This window comes from Heloderma suspectum, chromosome 5, assembly GCF_057233095.1.
Source record: "Heloderma suspectum isolate Gila_16-S chromosome 5, 16-S_ref, whole genome shotgun sequence".
Taxonomy (NCBI): domain Eukaryota; kingdom Metazoa; phylum Chordata; class Lepidosauria; order Squamata; family Helodermatidae; genus Heloderma; species Heloderma suspectum.
The window spans coordinates 85,477,994-85,483,993 of record NC_139462.1 but is presented as its reverse complement, the minus strand read 5'-3'; positions in this window follow the sequence as shown (position 1 = coordinate 85,483,993).

The window sequence follows — 6,000 nt, the reverse complement described above, 5'->3', positions numbered from 1 at the left end:
AGGGATGCGTGGAAGGGTTAACCCCCTTCCTCATCTGGGTTGGCCCCTGTGCAGCTGCTTTTGCTTTTTATAGTTACAAGCATGGTTTTAAAGTTCCTTAAAAGAAGAAGAGAAAATTGGTGGCTTCTGTCTTCTTCAGTATCTAATGAGACCTTGACAAGGGCTGTAGGCAGTTTGACAGGTGATGAACTAATCAGTGTGGCTGCATCACTGTAGGCTCCCAACTCAACCTACCTCTAAGGCACAGCTCTTCAGTATGTACGTTGAATTATAAGCTGGATTTTTGGTGCTGCATTCATAACACTTCACCGTGTGTTAAATTCATCTGGCTCTGGCTCCACTGCGATCTTGTCAAATGAAATGATCCAACAGCCTAAAAATGATCCATTGCATAACTTGTTTTGGTTTTGATAGTCACCCCAAACTGTTTAGTATTTTCTTCAGAGAAATCCGTGTAATACATTGTCAGATATTCCTCTGTATTTCGAGCCCCAAATGCTGCTGCTATCCTGAAGCTGGAACTGGGTTCAAGCACAAGCTTGTATTGTGTTCTTATATCAGTGTCAAGAACATTATGACTTAGCCTATAGCACTATCCTAGCCCAATGGCTCGTGGCGAAGGGGCTTGCGTAACTCAGTGAAGCCATAAGCTATGCCGTGCAGGGCCACCCAAGACGGACAGGTCATGGCAGAGAGTTCTGACAAAATGTGGTCCACTGGAGAAGGAAATGGCAACCCACTCCAGTATTCTTGCCAAGAAAACCCCATGGAACGTATCACAAGGCTAAAAGAGATGACGCCGGAAGATGAGCCCCTCAGGTCGGAAGGTGTCCAATATACTACTGGGGAAGAGCAGAGGGTATTTCCAAGTAGTGCCAGAAAGAGTGAAGCGGCTGGGCCAAAGCCGAAAGGACGCTCAGCTGTGGATGTGTCTGGTGGTGAAAAGAAAATCCGATGCTGTAAAGAACAATATTGTTTAGCAACCTGGAATGCCAGATCAATGAATCAAGGTAAGCTGGAGGTGGTCAAACATGAGATGGCAAGATTGAACATCGACATCTTGGGAACCAGCGAACTAAAACAGACAAGCATGGGCAAATTTAATTCAGGTGACCATTATATGTACTACTGTGGGCAAGAATCCCTTAGAAGAAATGGAGTAGCACTCATAGTCAACAAAAGGGTGGAAAAAGCAGTACTGGGGTACAATCTCAAAAACGATACAATGATCTCAGTACGAATCCAAGGCAAGCCATTCAACATCACAGTAATTCAAGTCTATGCCCCAACCACTGATGCCGAAGAAGCTGAGGTTGATCGGTTCTGTGAAGACCTACAACACCTTCTAGAACTAACACCAAAAAAAGATGTCCTTTTCATCATAGGGGATTGGAATGCTAAAGTAGGAAGTCAAGAAATCACCAGGATAACAGGCAAGCATAGCCTTGGTGTACAAAATGAAGCAGGACAAAGGCTAATAGAGTTTTGCCAAGAGAACACGCTAATTGTAGGAAACACGCTTTTCCAACAGCATAAGAGGCAACTCTACACATGGACATCACCAGATGGTCAATATCGAATTCAGATTGATTATGTACTTCGTAGCCAAAGATGGAGAAGCTCTATACAGTCAGTAAAAACAAGACCTGGAGCTGACTGTGGCTCAGATCATGAGCTGCTTCTTGCAAAATTTCGGCTTAAAGTGAAGAATGTAGGGAAAACCACTAAACCATTCAGGTATGACCTAAATCATATCCCTGATGAATATACAGTGGAGGTGAGGAATAGATTTAAGGGATTAGACCTGATAGACAGAGTGCCTGAGGAACTATGGACAGAGGTCCGTAACATCGTTCAGGAGGCAGCAACTCAATCCATCCCAAAGAAAAAGAAATGCAAGAAAGCCAAGTGGCTGTCTGATGAGGCTTGACAAGTAGCTGAGAAAAGAAGGGAAGCGAAAAGCAAGGGAGAAAGGGGAAGATATATCCAACTGAATGCAGAGTTCCAGAGAATAGCAAGGAGAGACAAGAAGGCCTTCTTAAATGAACAATGCAAAGAAATCGAGGAAAACAATAGAATGGGAAAGACTAGAGATCTTTTCAAGAAAATTGGAGATATCAAGGGAATGTTTTGTGCAAAGACGGGCATGAAAAAGGACAAAGAAGGCAGGGAACTAACAGAAGCAAATAAGATTAAGAAGAGGTGGAAAGAATACACAGAAGAACTGTACAGGAAAGATCTGAATGTCCCTGATAGCTATGATAGTGCGGTCACTGAACTTGAGCCGGACATCCTAGAGAGTGAAATCAAGTGGGCCTTAGGAAGCATTAGTAACAACAAAGCTGGCGGAGATGACAGTATTCCAGCTGAGCTATTTAAAATCCTAAAAGATGATGCTGTTAAAGTGCTGCACTCAATATGCCAACTAATTTGGAACACTCAGCATTGGCCACAAGACTGGAATAGGCCAGTTTACATTCCAATTCCAAAGAAGGGAAATGCCAAAGAGTGCTCAAACTACCGTACAATTGCGCTCATTTCACATGCCAGCAAGGTTATGCTCAAAATCCTACAAGCTAGGCTTCAGCAGTATGTGAACCGAGAACTACTGGAAGTACAAGCTGGGTTTCAAAGAGGCAGAGGAACTAGAGATGAAATTGCCAACCTTCGCTGGATCATGGAGAAAGCAAGAGAATTCCAGAAAACTGTCTATTTCTGCTTAATTGACTACGCTAAAGCCTTTGATTGTGTGGATCACAACAAACTGTGGCAAATTCTGAAAGAGATGGGGGTACCAGACCACCTTACCTGTCTCCTGAGAAAACTGTACGAGGATCAAGAAGCAATAGTAAGAAGCGGACATGGAACAACTGATTGGTTCCAAATTGGGAAAGGAGTATGACAAGGCTGTATACTGTTGCCCTGCTTATTTAACTTATATGCAGAGTACATCATGAGAAACGCCGGGTTGGATGAATCACAGGTCAGAATTAAGATTGCCGGGAGAATTATCAATGACCTCAGATACGCAGATGATACCACCCTAATGGCAGAAAGCGAAGAGGATCTCAAGAGCCTCTTGTTGAGGGTGAAAGTGGAGAGTGCAAAAGCTGGTCTGAAACTCAACATGAAGAAAACTAAGATCATGGCATCTGGCCCGATCACTTCCTGGCATATAGAAGGGGAAGAAATGGAAGCAATGACAGATTTTATTTTCTTGGGCTCCAAGATCACCGCAGACGGTGACTGTAGCCATGAAATTAAAAGATGCTTGCTCCTTGGGAGGAAAGCTATGGCAAACCTAGACAGCATAGTAAGAAGCAGCGACATCACCTTGCCGACAGAGTTCTGTCTAATCAAAGCTACGGTTTTCCCAGTAGTAATGTATGGCTGTGAGAGCTGGACTATAAGGAAGGCTGAGCGCTGAAGAATCGATTCTTTCGAACTGTGGTGCTGGAGAAGACTCTTACAAGTCCCCTGGCAAAGAGGTCAAATCAGTCCATCCTAAAGGAAATCAACCCTGAGTGCTCATTGGAAGGACAGATACTGAAGCTGACGCTCAAATATTTTGGCCACCTAATGCGAAGAGAAAACTCTCTGGAAAAGACCCTGATGCTGGGAAAGACTGAAGGCGAAAGGAGAAGGGGACGGCAGAGGATGAGATGGCTGGACAGCATCACCGATGCAATGAATATGAGCTTGAGCACACTCTGGGAGAGAGTGGAGGACAGGAAGGCCTGGCGTGCTATGGCCCATGGGGTCACGAAGAGTCGGACACGACTTAACTACTGAACAACAAGAATTAATTGGGGAGGGAAGGAGTAGCACAAGCGTGTTAAGATCAGGAAGATTGCCTTGCTGATGAAAATAATTACTGATCTGCATTCTTTGCTATCCTCATGCCAAAATACAGATTTTGTGATCCACAGGTACCTAAGTAAGGTTCATGAATGTTTCATACATGATGCTTTAATGGGTGGGTTTGGGGGGAAGGGAACTTTGCTATTAACTGCATTTGTGATCATCTTTTAGTTCTCAAAAACATAATTTCGAAAACAAATGTTAGAAATACACTGCTATTTTGATTTGTGAATTTGCTGTGATCTGGTGTAGCATTATAGCGGATTGTGCTACAAATCAGGAAGTTCCTGGATCCAGTCTGGTCTCTGCCATGAACTCACTTGGTGACCTTACGCATTTCTCTCAGTGTTCCCCTTTCCCCTATCTGCAATGTGAGATAATAATAGAGACCTACCTTGCTAGTTTGTTACAAGAATTACAAGATAATGTACGCGAAGTGCGTTGAACACTCTGGAGCACTATGTAAGTGTGAAGTATTATTAAAGCATTCATTCATTACTCTATAAAAACCTATGAATAATTACAGGAGCAGTAGTCTTTTCTTTGTAAAATGGAAAATCTCACTGTAAAAATACCAAGCCCTGTAACCAGCGATTTTTTAAAAAATAGGTCACACTTAGCTACATAGTGACCTGATTTGTGCTGTATGTTATCAAGTTGCAGTTGTCACTATAAAGCAAGTGTGATGAAGTCTGCCTGTTCTAACTAACATCAAAACATGCTGTTGTCATACACACACACACACAAACACAGTGTTTTGAAGGCTGCATTTTTCAGTGAGATGGTATAAATGTGGATTGAAAGCTTTCCAGGATGTGAATAACTATCAGTGCCAAACTGGTTACCGCTAATCGGCTGCTTTAATTAAGTCCTGTTATTTTTAACATGAGAGGGAACAGGTCTGCATGTTCTTCTTGTCTTAACTTTGTGATGCTTAACTATGTGAGGTGTAGTTAATGTTTCTGGAAAGTAGGCCACTGGAGATCCCGTGGAGTAATTTGCCTTGCTGAGCTAGCAGTCTGAGCCACTGGGCAGAGGGGGCGGGAAACAACTCCCAATTGTGTAGAAAATGAATCAATACTAGTACAACCAGATCACTTTGCATCTACAGTAGAAACAGAAAAGCAATAACACAGTTATAATGTCTGACACACATAGTTAAGAAAACAAATCTAAACACAGACACATTGGCTTGGCTTTTATTGGAAAGCCTAGATGCAATCTATAGTCATCAAGTTGTGGAAAAATTCAGGACACATATAAAGTTAGGAAGGCAAATTAAAAGAACAATACAAATCAGACAAAATTTACATTTCAAAATAGCATGAAAGCATTTTGACTGGCTTTGCCTAAAATACTCAATCTCCTTTTTTGTGTAGGCTAATTATTTTAATACAATTTTTCATGTTTTGTTTATAAAAAGATATTTTGTTTACATATTCCCCATAGTCACCGCCTCAAGTAAGAGCATGTCCATATCAGAAGGTGGCAGGGGGAGGGGTTAGTATGAAAAGGGCTTATTATGTATCTACTAACAAGGCTGCCAAATTTAACTTGAGCATCATTTAACTTGAGCATCAAGGGATACTTTAGTTTGGGGATTACCGGTGCCAAAATCTTGGAGAATAAGCAAGGACACATCCAGTAGAAGCTTTTTAGTTCCATTCTGACATGTTATACATAGGACATTTTTGTACGATTTCAACAGAATAACATTCCACTACATTTTCGAGTATGAGCCTAATTCCACAAATAGCATTTGCAGCGCTCTGATACAGTGCTGTTGAAACCCTGTCTAATAGAACTGTAAACTCCTTTTGTATTTCCCATATTTAAGATAAGATGGAAAACAATGGCACTCATCAGTGGTTTTCGTGAGTCCTAGTTTCTAAATTTGGCCTGCTTGATGGTTGAAAAATAAAAACAACCTAACCATTTATTTGCACTTCTAAATGTAATAAAATAACAGCTCTTGTTATAACTGTTAGCAGTTCCATAGGTTCTACCCAAGGGGGACACTGATAGCAATAGCACTGATAATGTGGCTTCAGTAACTTGCTTGACCTACTCACAGCCTGTTTGACAAGACTCCCACTGTGCAGTTGAGAACACCTATAATACTATAGAATCTCAGTGCAG